This window comes from Lycium barbarum, chromosome 10, assembly GCF_019175385.1.
Source record: "Lycium barbarum isolate Lr01 chromosome 10, ASM1917538v2, whole genome shotgun sequence".
NCBI lineage: Eukaryota > Viridiplantae > Streptophyta > Magnoliopsida > Solanales > Solanaceae > Lycium > Lycium barbarum.
The window spans coordinates 67700044-67720401 of record NC_083346.1 but is presented as its reverse complement, the minus strand read 5'-3'; the positions used below and the strand labels follow the sequence as shown (position 1 = coordinate 67720401).

At 38.4% G+C, this 20358-nt stretch overlaps 1 pseudogene; it reads left to right on the top strand.

Annotated features, from left to right (window-relative positions):
• Positions 1-11030: 11030 nt before the first annotated feature.
• LOC132614469 (uncharacterized) lies at positions 11031-16791 on the top strand (annotated as a pseudogene).
• Positions 16792-20358: the final 3567 nt, after the last annotated feature.

The following is a 20358-nucleotide window of genomic DNA, read 5'->3' as shown; positions in this document are numbered from 1 at the left end:
AAAACCCTAGTTACTGTAAGCTAAGTGGGGCCCACATGCCGGGTTTTTACAAAGGACATATGAAGAGATACATGAGTAGTATATGGAAAGTTTAGCAAGTCCTAAGAAGGACCCTTAAGCCAAATATGGGCATAAGTCCTCCAAAAGGACAATTTAAAGAAACAGTTTCGGGTGATCTGATTTGGATGGGTCAAAACGCCATTATAAGTTTGGAATTTGGAAAAACACCAAGCATGAAAGTTGTAGATAATTGAAATTGATTTCCCACCACAGGTCGTGGGACCACACACGATATTAGGATCAAGAGTTATGACCTTTTTACTGAATGAACGCGCAGGTAGAAAAGTTAAGCCTGCGCGAACTCGCCCAAAGGTGGCGCGATCATGCTGAACGATTTTAGAGGCGGTGCAGGTAGATTCTGGAGCATTATTTAAAGGGGCTAACCCCTCATTTTCTTCACCAAAAACTCCCCAAAATTCTGGAGAGTTCTCCCCACTGCCCCCCCCCCCCCCCACCAAGCCAAATTTTAGCCAAACTAGGTATAATTTTCGAATTTCGATCCGGATAGCGTATAGTTATTGTTGCAGAATCATATAGTAGCGTGTTGTGGCCTAAACGTAGGGTGGATAAGTGAAGATATAGCAATATTAAAGGGAGAAAGGTATGGATCTCTTCCTATTTATGTAAATACCAACTTATTCACGAAGATAGAATGGTTACATGATTGTATAGTGAGTTGACTAGTTATGGAAGTTCGAAAATATCGTGTGGGCTGTTTTATGGAATACTTTGATATTGAGAATATTATGATTGATGTTGGTATTATTATTGTTGTTGGTTGTTGAATTACGAATTTGGGCTAGGCATATAAATAGGGGAGATGCTGCCCGAATTTCGGCAGGTTTTAAGGAGGTTTAATTGGAAAGTCTAGGACACGTATATAATAGTGAGCCTAACCATAGAATGAATGGTCATATAGGTAAATTGGGAAACCGGAAATAGGCGGAAAAGACGCAACGTGGAATTTCAGGTATGTTAAGGCTCGTCCCTTTCTTTCAAAGGCATGATTCCTGTGGTATGATTCCATAAGCGTTTCTATAACCTTCTTTATTTCAAAAGCTAGAAGTTTATGACTCTTAAAGCTTCTTATGATGTTCAAAATGAGAATGTTTTATGAAGATTACGACGATGATGATTTTATGCCTAAGGTCTCAAGTTATGATTTCAACGACGATATGAAAATGTTGAGGTAATTCATGATTTTCTCGATTTATTTCATTGTTATTGATCTCACCTTCTAAATTGTTCCTTTGAGGTGAGATAGAACGATAGCGTTTATTTGAAATTCCATGAGTATAATATGTGTATATGGCTATTTTTTGATATTACAGAGTTCTATTATTTCATTTTGATTATGCACTGCACTCATTTTCATCCTTCATGTATATATATGAGTCACAGTTGACAGGGGGTGACGCTGTGACCTTTGTTGTGTATATGCAAGGCCCAGTTGACAGGGGTGATGCTGTGGCCCTTGTTATGATGTATATATATATGTGGCACAGTTGACAAGGGGTGACGCTGTGACCTTTGTTGCGATGTGTATATGTGTGGCACAGTTGACAGGGGGATGTGGTGGCCTTTGTTGTGATGTGTATATGTATGGAATTGTTGACAGGGGGTGAAGCTGTGGCCTTTGTTGTGATGTTCATATATATGGCACAGTTGACAGGGGGTGAAGCTGTGGCCTTTGTTGTGATGTTCATATATATGGCACAGTTGACAGGGGGTGACGCTGTGGCCTTTGTGTTGATATTTCTATTGGACATATGTGTTTCTTTGATATAGTTGTACTGATGCATTTATGTTGCTCATTCATTGACATGTCCCAAATATTTTCTAGGACTTCATATATATGTTGATTTCATGTCGGACATGCTCAGTACACTATTCGTACTGAACCCCTTTCTTTGGGGGCTGAGTTTCATGCCCGCAGGTACAGACGCTCAGCTTGGTTACCCTCTGGATTAGGATTTCTGCCTAGCTGTTCGGAGAGCTCCATTGTCCTGGAGCTTGAGCTGTTTTGGTACAAATCTTCTTATATAGACTTTTTCATACTCGTAGAGGTCTATAGACATGTGCGGGTTGTATATATATATATATATATGGTTTAGACAGCCATACATATGTAGTTCGTTTTGGGTATTCTCATGTATAGTGGCAGCCTTGTCGGCTTGCGTATTTTATTAGGTTTGGTTAACCGTGACTCCTCAGGAGACAGGTCCATTATGATATATGGAATTTTGAATCTACAGTATGTTTTACAGATTTCCACATTGTCATTAGTATCAGTCTGATTATCCGTAACAGGTTCGTATACGAGTGTCCAACTCGGGCACTAGTCATGGCCCATCAGTTTGGGCCGTGACACCTGGCTCCTCTACTCTTATCAAAGTCTATTATATCTAAGGCAGTGATTCATCCTGAACCTCCGATGGGTCTTTTTCCATAGAAGATATTATCTAAGATGGGTCCGTCTAATGCAGGGTACATGCTCACTTGGGTCCTCCTCGAACGAGTAACTTAATCCTCCCCCTGTCATCATTACAATCCTTGAATTGCCTGTAGTCCTTTCTGAAGAAGTCGTCGTCAAACTGTAAAACAGCAAAGATCAGGGTTGAAGATTTACACCCTATGACTTAGCTCTATAGCACGATCTAAGATACAAAGAAGGGTAGCCATCCTAAATGCCCTGCAACCTCCTATTTATAAGTGTGGCGCGCTTCACACCCATAAATAAGACTCTACCAGACATGGCTCGTAGACACACCCTATGATGAACTCCTCTGATACCACTTTTGTCATGACCCAACCGAAGGGCCATGACGGGTACCTGGAGCTAGCCTTCCGAGCACCTCTTAACATGCTTTTCATAATCATTTCTAGGTTGACCACATGACTAACTTCTAAACATCATAATCTCTAAGGGCATGAATCCACAACATAATAGCACATCTATATGACCATCATCAACTATGGCCATATATAAGCCGACATGGCTCGCTGAGGTTATAGGACATCTAGCTATATACATCTTCCTACGAGCCTCTAACATGAGTGCAAAACATCATAAAGATGAGACAAGACCCCGCCGTGCCCAAAATGTACACAAAAGAATAATACCACTAGACTGCAGCTTCGAAGCAAATGGAGCGCCCCTGTACAATTGCTGATGAAGCTCCTAGGGATTTGATCTGCCTCCTTACCTACCTGCAGGCATGAACGCAGCGTCCATAAATAAAAGGACGTTAGTACTAATAATGTACTGAGTATGTAAGACATAAATAACAACATAATAAAAGATATGAGAATAACATGAGATAAGAGGAATAATTTGTACATCTGACTGCCTCTTAAGGCGGATGTGATACATGCTTAAATTGTTTTTCAAAAAAAAAACATCGTATACATATATATAGTATATTTCCCGGTCATATAGGCACGGTGTAATCATTATGTCGTCATCATCCCGTGTCCGTGTATCCCGCGTCCGGGATAATATCATAAGCTGCCCATTACAGTGGTGTGCACATCTACGTACCTGCTCGGCCAACTATAACGCGGCGCGGTGTGAGAAAAGACATACATACATATAAAGCATGCATGAGAGCCCAAATAAAATCTATAACTCTATCGGAGTGAGGCAAGGTCGGTAAACATCCGATTTCTATTATGGAACCATCATCATCGCTATATCTCATCTTGAAAGAACAATTATTATAAGATAAGACCAACAACAATGAATAAAATCAATAATCATGAAACAAGCTCAATAATATCATAATGACATCAAAACTATAAGCTTTGGTATCTCTACAAATGGAATCATCATCATCATGAAGAACAGTTATCAATAATATCATAAGAACCTTCATAATCATGGGTTTCAAGCATTTTTAGGAATAAAGATATTATGGATATCGTGTGTAAGTTCACAATAAAGGAATCATGCCTTGAGGAAGAAAGGGTTAGCCTTAAGATACCTTGTCGTCTTCTTAATTGACTTAACGCCCATCCTGCAGAGCTTATAAATCTACATTCAAGATGATTTACACTAAGGATAAGTAATTGAAATGTTTATAAGGTCAAACTAGATTAATTGGTAAGCTAACAAAATTTGGGTAGCATCTCCTCTATATCACTTACTCCCACCAAATTCCAAAACAACTCCCAAGCAACAATAACAACATCAACAATACCATAGCCAAGAGATTTATATTCAAATTTGACTCAAATCAATCCAAACTTCTTTTCATAATCAATTCATAACCATAGCTTCAACACAATCCCTTATACACTTGTATACAACACTTCCTAATCATCATTATTATCCTTCAGAGCATGATTTTACTCATAACATACTAATGATCATAGCTCAAGTTAATTTACAACTCAAAATATCATCAAATTTATATTTGAACTTTTCCTCCAATTTCCTCTCCTCAAATCTTAACATAATTACCAAATAAACTCATAAGCATGGAACTAAGATAAAAGCTTACCTCAAAATTCAAGAACATTTCAATTCCAAGGTTACTCCACCTTAAGAAATACTCAACTAAGCATCTTCAAGAAGAGGAGACAAGTGTAGACCTCACTTGGAAACTCTAACCACTTTAATCTTCACTTTGCTCTTTGGTTTAAGCTTGGAAATATGTTTGAAGAAGTTTCTACGGCTTTCGAGGACTTGGGCTTATGTTAAAATGAAATAAAATGAAGAGGGGATCATAATTATAAAATTCTGGAAACTCACCGCCTCAATTTTTACCATCACAGATCACTGACCTTAATTCAAATTACAGTCAAATTACTGGCCGTAATTCAAATTACGGTTCGTAATTTGAAATCGTAATCTTTTATACAGGCCATAACTTTCTCCATATTTTACAGGTTTGCGATCTGTCAATTGCATTGGAAAGAAGACTCTCTAAATTTCAATTCACATAGGTTATAGATTCCATAACTCCTTATATTCTAGTCGATATGCCTCTCTAAAGTTGGACCAAAATTTCTGTCAAAATTTCTGCCAGATTTTCCCAAATTTCGACAAACTTAATTTCTTCAATTCGCTTGATCTCAGAACCTTTAAAATACTTGTATAACACTTATTAAAAGTCTTCCTTAACCTTATAGGGATATCATAGCCTCTCTGGAATCACATTAGTTTGCTTAGGACGATGCGAAAATTTATGAGGTGTAACACAAAGTTTGACCCGAGGCATTGGCTACAGCACTGTTGCTGTACGGTCCAGCTTTACAGCTATTTAAAGCTATGCCACTGAGTGCGCGCTATATATTCAAAACAGATCACAGACCAGGTTTTTTGTTGGTTCCCCATCATTGTGTAAATTATCAAAACATAAAATCATAGGGCGCACCTTATCAGCTGGGGTTGCCCAACTTATTGCTTTTTGATTAAAAGCACATAGCTTAAAATGTGTTTTTAAATTTACCAAACACTCTGACAAGCTTAAATGTGCTTAAAAGCTGCTTTTAAGCCAATCCAAACACCCTCTTAATAGCTTGTGTTGGCTTACTAGCACGGTGGGGCTAGTGCTATCACAACTTGAGATTTTGGGTCGTGACAAATTGGTATCAGAGCGCTAGGTTAATCGATCTCACCGATACAAGTACAATGTCTATTAGAGTCTCGCGAACGGGTACGAAGAGCTCCGTATTTATCTTCGGGAGGCTATAGGAAATTTAAGAAACTTCCATTCTGTCATTCTTCATCGTGCATGTTTCATTCGTTTAAGGTATAAACTTTATTGTTCCAATCTCTCACTGATGGTGAGGACACATTATCGAGTTCACATGCGAGCAGCTAGATGTGACGTCGCGTGGTATGGTACGAGGTGTGTTACCGTGATAAGGACGCGTGACCAACTTCAGAATTCAGCTATGACATGAAGAATCGATTGAGTTGAATTATGATTTAGATTCTCTAGTTCGGTGATATCCCTATGGAATAGAAGAGATGGTGCGAGCAACTACATGATAGCCAAGTTTCAGCGATTAGTGGAATAACCATATCATAAGCGTTACGACTTTAAAGATCGCGTTTGAGGGGTTTCATCATGACATAAAGGTTTCTTGAGATACAACAAGATGGGATATATACGAATATTCTGAAGGCGAAGGAAATTTGGATAAATCAGTTTATTGGACGAAAGAAATATTTTATGAGGTTGTTAAGAGAAGTTTGGAAAGCATATGAACACGAAAGATCACCTGCTTTGGTAAGATATGAGAAATTAGGACTTCGTTTTAGGATGCGTGTGGAGAGTCTTCAACTACTTGACGGATCATGGATGTAACGAAAGGAATTCGAATGGATATTTCTGAGTTATGAGACATGCACAAGTGGTGGATGTGCTCCTCCGGGCCAAAGCTTACCATGAGTGACTGAATCTTGTGGGAATAATTATGTATAGTCTTTCAGTAAGGGTCATGTTTGCAGTTTTGCTTGATATCTCAGGGTTAAGGTGATAGAATGAGTTATTTGAACTATGAGCTTGTGATTTTGGGAGAATAATTTGTATATGAAGTAAATGCTAGAGGAAAATGAATTTATTTGTAAGTTTGATTATCTCATAGGCTTCTAGGGAAAACAGTGCCAGACTAATGGAAATGAATCTAGCGATGGGTGAGTGTAAAGATCTAACTACTTAAAGAGTATTGATTATTGCTCCTAACTTAGAAAGGAATGTGGATTTTGAAATTGTGGCTTTGGCTTAGCAAGTCCTACGATCAGTAGTGGTTGTTAAATTATTCAAGTCGCAAAGTATATTTCAGAGGATAGATTGAGGATCAGTGGAAACAGTCTAGGCAAAGGGCAATGAATTCACCAGAGAACTTTGGGTATCTGTGCAAAGTTGGTAAACTCATGAACCAAGATGGAAGAACGATTTTCCTGTTAAGGGATTTTGGCAAGAAAACCGGTATGAGCTATATGAGGACGTTGGTAGGGATTTATGTTGTGGTAGTTAAGGATCGCCTACAGATTATGGACCATGTCAATAGTGTTTGAGGTTTTGCAAAGGTGATGATTAGTTGTTGGGATGACATGGGTTGGTCAGGTATTTTCTGGTAGGAAGGTGTCGTGAAGAATGGTATATATGATGTGTTCGACTTAGAGGAACATCCAGTTTTAAGGTTCGAGTGAGGCAAGGTAATATCCAAACGCTCTAGATCAGCTTACTAATATGTCTATGATTGGTTTATCTATTCTATAAGATTTATGATATTTCGATCCACCCTTCGATAGGTTTAAGTAATTTTCGGTTGATGATGATAAACGTGGTTCTGAATAGAATATAGAAACTGGAGATACGAGATAAAAGGTATTTTACTATCAGCTTCAAAGGATTAGGGTTCATAAGACTTGGATTTGTATCAGCGTGACTACTTAAATCATGTACGGGTTATGGTGGCGTTATGTTATCTCATTCAGGTTGGGTGTGGGAGTGATAATTCTGATTGAGGAAGTCCGTGGACGATTTGTCTTAGTGTGTGGCAGGTGCTAGCGAGACCTTGTGATTGAATATTAATGAGAAGTTAACTTGTGTATTACCAAGAAGGGTATTTCCACAGCATACATGAATGGACAAGTAAGAGTTGATTAACAAAAGGAAGTCTCTACGATGGGAAGTTGGAGTCATAATTCTAAGGTAAGGCTATGTCAGTGGTTTTATACTATGTTGAAGTGTTGATGGTTAGGTAGTATGGTTAAGTATTCCAAATATGAACGACTTGGGGGTAGTGTGCGTGCTAAGACTCATTGATTGTAAGATTGATACTTTTGGATTTGCTAAAGGCGTAATAAGTATTGTACTCAGAGATTTTAGTGTTGTGAAAGATGAAGCATGGGGCCATAGGCCTTACTTTGGAGTATTTGATGTGATGGACAAGTTAGTGGAAATTCAAGGAGGAGAAATCGATGTAATTAGATTCTTTGAAGTTTATCATATCTAGGTGATTAGTGCAAGTTGACGGATATGAAGAATTAAAGTCTTAAGGTATAGCTTGTGGGTATTTGATTGACTACTTGGGCAAATTTAAGGTTTTGAGGACAAAAATGATAGCGCGAGGTTGAGGATTCAGGAAAAATGGATCAGAATGGATCAACACAGACTTGTGGAAGGCTTATTGTTCACTTATGAAGATTTGGAAATGGTTCGGCTAATTATTGGTGACATTCAGGGTATGATGCGTTTTAATTGGGCCTAGGCATTTCATTTACTTTCAGGTTGCTTATGGATATGTTACCAGAAGATCTATGGCTAATCGAGTAACCCATGTCGAACGATTAGATGCTTTTCAGTTCGAAATAGAGGTATCGCAGGTATGCCGAGCGTTGAGGAGATTACAAGGGAATTTGATAAAATTTGGTGATGAAAGCTTATGGGAAACTTTTATAGGTCTGTGCAGACAATAAAGGTGTGTTTGGTATGGAGGAAAATGTTTTCTCATTTTCCCCTGTTCAGTTGCACTAAAATTTTGGAAAATGTTTTCCAAAGCAACTTATTTTCCTAATATTTGGAGAAAATGACTTCCCTCCCAGGCCAAGGGAAGTCACTTTCCATAATTAAAAACTTGACGCTACATACGCGAAATACAATACCCCACCCCCATGTGGCTAGGAAAATATCCCCCCTCCCCCAACCCACTTAAACGCTATTTCCACATATTTCCTCCTCTCTCTCCATCGTTGGTTCTCACTAGATCTCTAGGGTTTTTCATCCTACTTTCTCCATAGTTATTTCTGCAAAGATTCAAAGGTATTCTCCATAATCACTGCCTTAATAATCATAGTACTACAATTTTTGTTGATAATTTCTTCAAAATTTAATCTTTCCCTTCCCTGAATTTCGGTTTGAACACTTGTAATTCATGTGGTTTTGAGTTGATTTATTCTCTCAACTTGGTAATAAACTTTTCGATTGCTTCAATAATCATAGTTTTACCATTTTTTGTTGCCAATTCATCAAATTTGTAGCATAAATCAGTGTGCCTTTTGTTATAGATTATTAACTAAAGTAATTTTTTGTTGTAAAAGATGTTGAATGACACTGGCATTTGTTTGCCTCTACTTTTTGTTTTGGGGAAATGAAATTGGCACTGTGAAGCTTGTCATCTCTTTATAGAATTTCAGTATTTTAACATTTTAGTACTCATGTTAGATTGCGAGATATGGATTCGACTAACAAAGATGAAGATGATGCGATAGTTAGAGCTGCAGCCACATCTGTTTTAGCTTCTGGGGCTGTAATTATTCTAGCCTACGAAAATCAAAGTAGAATTCCTAGAGAACCTTATACTAATAAAGACATAGAAAGGGAATTTTACATGAATAGTATTTTGAATTGAAGCAATGTTCATTGTGTAGGTCAGATAAGAATGAGCAAGCATGTATTTTATGAACTATGTAATGCTCTTGGAAGTACTAGTTCGTTGTGCTCAACAAAATATATGTCTATTCAAGAACAAGTGTTGATATTCTTAGAAATTGTTGGTTTTAATGAACGATTTCGCAAGATTGCGTCACACTTTTATAGGTCAATTGACTTTATCCATCGATGCTTCCACACCCTACTTCAAGCAGTTTTGAAGCTCTATCCAATTCTTACAAAATCACCAGATGGAACTATCCAACCGGAGATAAGGAGAAATTATCGGTATTATCCTTGGTTTGCCATAAGTTGCATACTAAATTTTTAAATTTTAGTTAATTATTGAAAAATAATGCATATTATTAACTTACGTTGTATATAGGATTGTGTAGGAGCAATAGATGGCACACATGTGCTTGCGTCTGTTCCTATTGAGCAACAAAGTAGATTTCGTTGCCGGAAAGGCACAACAACACAAAATATATTAGCTGCCATTAGCTTTAATTTGTAGTTCACGTATGTGCTTGCCGGTTGGGAAGGATCTGCACATGAATCTCGCATATTAAATGATACATTGGAGAGACCATAGGGGTTTCAAATACCCCAAGGTATTTTATTCAATCTAAAGTAGTTTATGGAAAGAGATAGATTAATAGTGTATGTTCATTAACTTTATTTTTGCTTTGTAGATAAATATTATCTTGTAGATGCCGGATATGGGCTTCGTAAGGGGTTTATTCCTCCATATCATGGAGTACGCTATCACTTACAAGAGTATACTAGTGATCGTCCTCCCATAAATGAAAAAGAATTATTGAATCTCCGTCATGCCTCATTGAGATCCTCAGTTGAACGTGCATTTGCTATTTTCAAGGGACGATTTCGTGTGATTGATAATGAACCCTTTTGGGACTTTAAAACACAAGTGGATGTTGTATTAGCGGCATACATTTTGCACAATCACATAATTGATTTGGAGCCAAATGTCCTAATAATACAAGAATTAGATGTGGAGCCATTAATTCAACCTCAAAATGTTCAAATTACTCAAAATACTCAAGGGAGTCAAAGCTACCGGACACAAAGAGAAAGTCGTGAAGAGGCTAGAGAATGGTCATCAAAAATAGATGCCATTGCTTATGCCATGTTTACAAACTATGATAGAAGGAGGAATAGGGGACTTTAGTGTATTTAAAGATGTTTGAGCTGCTTGTCGATGTTGTAAGTTCTATGATTCTTAATGTCATATGCTTGAGTGGAGATTCTATTCAGTTATCAATTGTGTTTTGTGTATTTCATATTTATTGCTTTCTTCTTGTTGATTTTGATACCTTATAAAGTTTAGGTTTTAGGTACATCGTATATTCAGATTCTCTTGCTTAGCTACTGCTAGAGTTTTTGGGATTTGCATATTAGTAATTACTATTTGCTTAAAAACTGCTAGTATTTACTATTTGCTGCATATTGGTAATTGCATATTGCTATGTTCTTGGCTGCTGCAGTTGAATGTTGCATAGTTTCTATGTTCTTGGCCGCTAAACTGAATTTTTCACAACTGCTACTACTTTATTCTTGCACAGCTGCTATGTTCTACTTGGCTGCTATGCTCTAAGGCCATGTAGAGTGCCAATGAGGCTGCCAGAATTGGTCATTATGAGCTTGATTCCTTGTGTTTTTTTTGGTGTTTATAGTGGCTATTGCAACCAGGATTGTGTTTCAAATTTTAATTCTTATTTGAATGTTTCCTAACAGTAAATAAATGGGGGAAAAAAGGAGAGAAACAGTTTAGGTGGTCAAAACCAATGGAATATTTGATGTTGGAGATCCTAGCTGATGAAGTGAAGCAAGGAAACAAATCAACTAATCAGTTTGAGGCTACCTCATTCAATCGTGTTTCAGATGCTATTAACCAACAACTTAGAATGGACTTTTCAGCTAAACATGTGGAGAATCATCTTAAAACACTATGAAGCGCATGTAATACCGTACAAACTCTACTCAACAAAAGTGGTCTTGGATGGGATGACAACTTGAAGATGATTACAGCGAGTCTTAGAGTCTATGCTCTCCATATTCAGGTACGGTGATTCTTTAATCCTATGTGTTGGTTTATATATAATAGTCATGCTTAGTTCTTTCTGATAAGTACATCACAATGTGTTTACACCGAATTTCTATTGGTTGCTTGATAGATATGTATGGTATAGGCAGACACATATGGAAGTGATTTGTGCCATGAACTTGTTCACACAAATAAGAAAGAAATAACATGAAAAGAAAAGCAAATCAGAAGAAAATTAGAATAAATAGATGACAAAAGAAAAGCAAATCAGTAGAAAGGGTCATGCAGCTGTGACTGTCCAAAACTTGTTACACCTTGGAAAATTCCCCATTAACGTACAGTGAATAAGCTAGCTTAGGGCACGATGCATACGATGTTGTGATAAGAAAGAAATAGCATTTGATGACCCTAATCGAGATTCAAAGACATTTGACGCAAGGGAAGAAGGTTGTCAAGGGAAGCAAAGGATATGTTGCGTGTCGGGTAAGAATTATGAGTGACGAGTTAATGATAGCATAATAATATCTTGGAGAAGGATGATAATGTCCCTTAGATTGGTATTGAGATGTTAATCAAGTGTCAAGATGGTTCCATAAGGATTGGAGATCAAACGAGTCAACGAGAAAGAGTTCGGATGAACTGGGCATTATATGGCCCAACATACTGGCCGTATAAATTATACTGGTCGTATGTCTGGACGTATAATTAGCCCAGAATATCATACCTCACTTGACCAAACATAAGGCCAAACATACGGCCCGTATAAAATGTGCGGACCGTATGTTGGTCCGTATATCTCGGTCGGGACAGATTTTATGTGTTAAAAATAAGGACCCTCTCTCATTATTTTATTTCATTTTCCACTCACCACACTTCAAGAAACCTCTAGCACTCTCTCCATTATTCATCTACAAGAAACCAAGAGAAATCTATGATCAAATACATCAAACCCACAAAATCAAGTGTAGAAAACATATCAAAGTTCATCTAAGTCAAGAAATCCCAAAGGAAGTGAGCTACGGTTTTTGTGCAAGAAGAGGATTCCCACTCAAGGCTTATTCATCCATTATCTAAGGTGAGTTTTATGATCATTCTTGGTTGTTTAAGGTGTTGAAAGTAAAAAACACATGGATTGTAGAAAGATATAGAAAGTGGGTCATAAATGTGGGAATAGTGACATTGTTGGGTGAAGGTTTGGATTGAATTATGAATATTGGTATGTTGCGGTTGTAAGTATGTTGTGAATGACATATAGACCATGGAATAAGTATTATATATGAGAAAACGCGATAGTGAACTATAACCACAATTATGGAGAAATTGAAGAGGAATTGTGAAATGCGGAAAATGAAGATGAATGATAATTGTTGTCTATTATATTGTGAATGTTGTTATGAATGTTTGGGAGTTGATATAGAATATGAGAAAAGTTGTATAAACAAAGGAAATGCTGCCCAATTTTCTTTAGCTTTAGTAAGCACGTTTAAGTAATCGATTAGCTAATGTTCATGCGACTTTTCTTGAAGGTAGAAACGTGGGCATCGAAGGAGAACAAGCAAGCGATAGATTAGTTAAACGAAAAAAGGTATGTAAGGCTAATCCTTTCCTTCTAAGGAATGAATCTTCCTAATTCTCCATGACCATCCTATACGATGGAGACTATGAGCCCATGAATATACAAAGCTACATACACACTTGATTAAGAAAGGAAACACGATACGAGCATGATAATGATGATGATGAATATAAGTATGAGGAATCCTAGTGTAATATAAGATGTCCATGAAGCTAATAATTCTAAGTATGGTTTCATCGATGCTTCTCTTTGCGTACACTCACCTTAAGTTGTTAGTTCCTTCAAGTTGAGATATGATGTTGATGATCACTCCATAATATAATCGGGGGTTCACGACCTTATGTCACCCCGACATAGCCGTAGTTGCCTTCAAATTCTAGTGTACGTTCTTAATGATAATTGTATAATGATGCTAAGTCATGATATGTCTAGGAGATGATCAATAATGTAAGTTTATAACATACCTATGCTATGTATGAAAATGTTGAGTTACGATGGGTATATGACGATATGATGCCACCGTGCCCAAGAGGCCGGACATGTCACCGCTAAAACGGGCTGCTTATGATTCCACCGCACCTAGGAGGCCGGACATGTCACCGCTAAGGAGGGCTGCTTATGATTCCACCGCGCCCAGAAGGCCGGACATGTCATCGCTAAGGAGGGCTGCTTATGATTCCACCGCGCCCAGAAGGCCGGACATGATCACCACTGGTGGCCGACATATGATGGTTACCCGGACGCGGGTTAACGATGAGGATTATGATGTGATGATATATGCGCTGTGATGACATATGTACTATGATTATGTAAATATACGATATATGTATGAAATGTATTCACCTATGAAATTCATGCAGGTTATACCTTCCTCTTATGGCTCATGATTCTTCTATTATATTTATTTTGTTCTTGTCTTATACTCAGTACTATGTTCGTACTGACGTACGATTTCTTTGGACGTTGTGTTCATGCCCACATGTAGACAGGGAGGTGAGCTTGATCCAGACTCATAGGAGCTGTTAGCGGACTTGAGAGCACTCCATTGTTCCGGAGGTGCCTTTGATTATTCTTTTGTGTACATATGTATATTTTGGGCACGACGGGGTCTTGTCCCGTCTCTATGTCTAGTAATCTAGTAGAGGCTCGTAGATACGCATGTGTGGGTAGTATGGTCTCACGATGCTACGATTTTGTATATATTATTATTTTGATAGCCGAAGGGCTTATGTATATAAAATTAATTAAGTTTTCAAATGAAAAATGGTTGTCTTATGATTGTGAGTACATGAAAGGGAAAGAAGTGTATAATGAATATGACGAGTAAGGAAATGAGTGGTGCTCAGTGGTTAGCCCCGGGTATCCGTCACCGCCCCTACTCGGGTCGTGACAAAAGTGGTATCAGAGCAGTTCAGTCCTTAGTCGTCTACGAGCCGTGTCCAGTAGAGTCTTGTTTATGGTTTGCTGCACGCCACACTAATAAACAGAAGGATACAGGGCATTTAGGAAAAATGACCATCTTTCATCTTAAGAGATCGTGCGATAGAGCTGTTTTATAAGACTTTCTCCTCCTTAATAGCGTGCTATGATTTCAGAATTGCTGCCAAATGGAAAAGCTACAGCCACCCAAAAGGGCAAGACTACAATAAAAAAGGCGGGTAGAAAGAGAGCCGCCCATGAATGCAGAAGAGGACGAGTCACATAATGAGGCTCTATCTAATACTTTCTCCACCCCGCCCAATGAAGAAGAATAAAGAGGAGCTTCAGCTCCAGTTCGTCCACCGGTTGCTTCGGGTCAACAAGTGACCGAGGCCATTCATCTATTGACACAGTTAGTTGCCACCCAGGCACAGCGGCAGAATGTGAGTTCAAGTGATCGGGCAGCTAGTACCAGAGCCCTTGATTTTATGAGTTTGAATTCTCCGAAGTTTTTTGGGTCAAAGTCGGATGAAGACCCGCAAGGTTTTATTGTGAGATGTTGAGAACATTGAGGATTATTCATGCCTCCAAAACCGAATCTGTGGAGTTGGCATCTTATAGACTCCGAGATGTGGCGGTATTATGGTACAATAATTGGCTAGCATCAAAAAAAGAAAATGCACCTCCAACCATTTGTAGATCACCACTAGTGGGCGGCATATGATGGTTACCCGGACGCGGCTTAACGATAAGGATTATGATGTGATGATATATGCGCTGTGATGACATATGTACTATGATTATGTAAATATACGATATATGTATGAAATGTATTCACCTATGAAACTCATGCAGGTTATACCTTCCTCTTATGGCTCATGATTCTTCTATTATGTTTATTTCGTTCTTGTCTTACATACTCAGTACAATGTTCATACTGACGTCAGTTTTCTTTGGACGTTGTGTTCATGCCCACAGGTAGACAGGGAGGTGAGCTTGATCCAGACTCGTAGGAGCTGTTAGCCGACTTGAGAGCACTCCATTGTTCCAAAGGTGCCTTTGATTATTCTTTTGTGTACATATGTATATTTTGGGCACGATGGGGTCTTGTCCCATCTATATGTCTAGTACTCTAGTAGAGGCTCAAAGATACGCATGTGTGGGTAGTATGGTCTCACGATGCTACGATTGTGTATATGTTATTATTTTGATAGCCGAAGGGCTTATGTATATAAAATTAATTATATTTTCAAATGAAAAATGGTTGTCTTATTATTATGAGTATATGAATGGGAAAGAAGTGTATAATGACTATGACGAGTAAGGAAATGAGTGGTGCTCGGTGGTTAGCCCCGGGTACCCGTCACGGCCTCTAGTCGGGTCGTGATTGAACTGCTGCTGGTTTGGTTTATGGTACTGGTTTGACAGGAAAAAAAAATTGTGGAATCTAGTGTTTATTAGTATTAATTTTTGTAACTCTGCTTAGTTTAAAACAATTGTTGTCCAGATTAACCAGTCATTATAAACTGTCCAGTTTCGTGCCATTTCTTTTGCGACTTTTATCTTTTGTTTCATTGTGAATTGCTTGGCTCAACTCCATTTTTTATTATCATTGTATTATAGGCGCATCCTACTCACGATAAGTTCATCAACAAGAAGATTGATATGCTTGATGAAATGTCTCTTCTGTGTGGGAACGATCGAGGTAGGAGTGATTATGCTAAGTCATTTGATGATATAAACTTGGATTGCAGCTCGGAGAAAGGTAATGATATTGATATTGAATGGCCATCCAAGGAAAAAGATGTAGTTTGTGGAAATTCCCCTCAAGTCAAGTCAAGTCAAGTCGCAAAAGAAATCGTTCTTATGATGCGCAAGATGTGGTTGGTGATATATCAACAAAGCTTGGAGAAGTGGCGGAAGCAATCAGTAAGATAGCTGATAGCTAACTAGATGTGAAAAGGTTGTATGAAGAAATTATGGCAATGAAAGATTACGAGGAAGAGTTCTTAGGTGACGCTTTTGATTATTTGGTGCAAAGTGACACTTTGGCTAAAGCATTCATGGCAAAAGATCTAAATCTTCGCAAGGTGTGTTTGAACCGATTCAAGAGAAAACAATAGAATACACAAATTGGTTAGAAGAGCATAGCTAGATAGGATTTTGAAGCAATTGTTATTCTCACATTTATTTGAAACTTCAAGATTCCAGCTTGGTTTTTAATATTTTCTTGCTATTTCTAATTTTGTTTGTTTGATGAAAGAGGGGTTTCCTTCAGAACAGTTGATGTGTGTAGTAGTAGTCTCTATCTAAGATGTGCTATGGTCTATCTTTAGGAGAAAATGTCAGAGAGAATAGCCACCTGATCATATGGTGTGTATTAGCTAACTTCTCTGAAAAACTTAACACTTTGGTTGTGAAATTAACTTGCTTGCTCGAAATACAGTGGCTTGAGTAAGTGATGTATGGCAGTTCATAATCTGTAGTCCAATATGAATTGGAATAGTAAATACTAGTAATAGTTCATAGTGCAATTGGTTCATATTGGACTATGCAATGAGATCTGAGAATTTTTGTTTCATTTTCTATGCTTTGTGGTTGACGACCTTTTTGTGTTCCTTTTAATTTTTTTTGTTTGAGGAAAGATAGAATATTAGTATGTGAATTCTTGATTTGGAGTGAGGGCGTGAGAGGGGGTGTGGGGTGGGGTGGTGGAGCATAGGAAAGCATGGGGGTTTATTATCCGAAAAATGTTTTCCGCTCACCAAACGAACACAAGAAAATATTTTTTAGAAAATGTTTTCCACTCACCAAACGAACACAAGAAAATGTTTTCCACTCACCAAACGAACATGAGAAAGTAAGTAAGAAATTTACTTGTTTTCCAAGAACACATTTTCCATGGAAAACATTTTTCGCCATACTGAACACACCCTCATTTAGATGGAGGAGGTACAAATGGATAGGGGAAATTTTTGGAGTGATCGGTTGACTAGTACAACATTGGCACGGCAAGATAATCCCGAGGTTGATGTGCACAGTTTGTTACTTGAAGGATTGGAAGATTCAGATAGTGAGTGTTGATCAGTGGTTTTAACTCATCGAAACGACACTATTAGATTTTAGATTTAACAATCGACCTTGGATAAGGTTAGTTTTGGATAGAAATGCTTGGAATTTGCTCAGAACAAGTACAAATACTTTTTTGAACAGACAGGGTCTTGATTTGGACTTATGGCGGGTGATAGCGTGATTTCTACAGATTCATGGTACTAAAGATGATTTTGGAAGGTGTAGAAGAAAGATAAATGGAATTAGAGTACCTGGCGGGTACAGTTAACAACGGATGACGATTTCAGTTAGAAGATTGTGGCAACTATGATGATAATTGTGGAATCCACCAAATTGCATCAGAGTTATGGTTATGATCAAATCAGGTATTTAAGTAAGGCCGGATCAAATGAGTGAGGATCAAATTATTGGGCTAAGTGAATGGAAGGTTTGGCGGATCGAGGTACTCAGTTTACATCTCATTTCTAGCAATCTATATAAAAAGAGTTGGGTACTCGAGTGGAGCTTAGTACAGCATATAACCCTCAGAATGATGGACAGTCCAGGCGTACTATTCGGGCCCTTGAGGATATGTTGCGGGCTTGTGTGATAGATGTTGGCGGTCATTGGGATCAGTTTTTTAATGACCCGTTTGGTCGTTATAGTATTTTTGGCATTTTCGCCCGTTCTCGAGCATTGACTAGCTCAGTTTTGACCCGAGGGGACCGATGGCACGCTTCCTGAGGTGTATAGATCGGATTCGAGCAACTTTTGTGAAATATAGGCTTAAAGTGAAAAATGGTTGACCCAAAGTTGACTTTCGGGTAAACGAACTTTTTTCGAAATTCTGTCGATTTCGAGAGGTCCGGATGGTAATTTAGAACTTGTGGGTATATTTGGTTCAGTTCCCAATGCACTCGGATGCATATCGGGACTTGGATTGAGAAATTAGAATTAGGGCATCGGGGGTTGCCTCGGTCAATGAGATCTCTGTTGGGAATTTCGAGGACACGGGCGCGTTCGTAATGTGTTTTTATACGTGGCTATGTCTATGGTATGCGAGCAGATGTCCTCGGGAATTAGTTGAAAATTGGATTAAATTGTGATACTTGGGAGAGTTTTCTGGTCTCTGGTGCCCGCTTTGGCGGCACTAGCAATGTGGCAGCGGCACCGCTGGAGAGGTAGCCCTGCCGCTGGAGCAGTCAATGGGATTTTTCCATTACCGCTAAAGCGATCGAGTGACCGCTGAAGCGGCACCGCTGGGGCGGTCCTAGAGCCGCTAAAGCGGGTGACGGTAGTTTGTAAAATTAATAAAGTGTTAAAAGCCCTTAGACCCTCATTATTTCTCATCTCGATATTTGAGCTTGAGGGAACTGTTCTTAGGGATATTTGGAGGTAAATCTTGCTTATTCCTTTACTCTTCCTTAAATCATAATCATCTTAGATTCCTCCCTTACCTTTAATAACCCTTTAGTAATGGAAGTTGGAAGGGGGTTTTTGATGAACACTTTCTCTAGGCTTGGTAAGGATAAATTGATGATGCTTATGTTAGATTTTGATGAATCTAATCTTAGTAATCATAGACCTTCCATTCCTACGGTTGAATTTCAGAATAAAGGTATTAGGGTTTATACCCAATTTGGGGGTTTTGCTTGAAATCAGAAATTAGGCTAATGCTTGAGTTAAATCAGCAATTAGTGGTTGGGTTATGATCACCTACTGCTAAATTTGATAATTTTCTTTAGAATTTTCTGTGTCCCTTATGGGTCCATTTCCCCAATTTCTAGGGCTAGAATTGACCTAATTTGAATAGCAGCAATATTAGTGTCATTCTTCATGATTTCTAATCTAGAATTTGATTATGCTTAAACTACTTTGGTTCTAAGGTTCAGCAGAAAGACAAGGCGAAGGAGTGAGTTGTTGGTGTTGCGGTTCGGCCATCCAGGTAGGTTATGGCTTACCTGTGGTTAGATTTCTTATAGCGAAGCACATATATTGAATATATTGTTGGAGATAGCATGTGAACCTTCGGGTATGATGTCGGGATGGATATTGCCTTAGGTTGGGCCCTATTGTGTGTTGGGGCTAGCCACCCCGTTATGTGTGATTTGATTGTTCGATTGTGCCTGCTTGATGCCCTGAGCTGTTGGTAGTTATTGGATTATGTTTTATCTTTTTTGATTATGGTATAGTTGGCATATCCACTCTTGGTATTCATACTCGGATATATTTTTGGCGTACCCACTGTTGGTACTTGTGATTTGGTTATATTATTGGCATACCCATTGTAGATATTGTGATTCAGATATATTGTTGGCGTACCCATTGTTGGTACTACTGATATTGAGCATGATTATTGATGTCACGACCCAATCGGAGAGCCATGACAGGCACCCGGAGCTAACCCACCGGGCACCTCTCATCGTGCTTTAACATTCATATCTAGGTGAGCCACATGGCCTATTAACAATTCTATGCCTCAATACTACCATTTCCAACGGCTAAAACACTTTTATATATCAACGTCAACGACTATGCCCATACATGTATACACAAGCCGACGAGGCTAACAAAATAATATACCGAAACATGAGCTGACAAGGCAAAAGACATCTACTATACATCACTATCTACGAGCCTCTAAGAAGAGTATGAAACTTCATCACAAGGATGGGATAGGACACCTCCATGCCCATATACAAAAAAGAATAATACCCAAAAGCTGCAGCTTCGAATCAGATGTAGCTCCTCTATGCAGTGTCTGAACAAGCAGTCTATGGGTCAAGTCTATCTCCCTG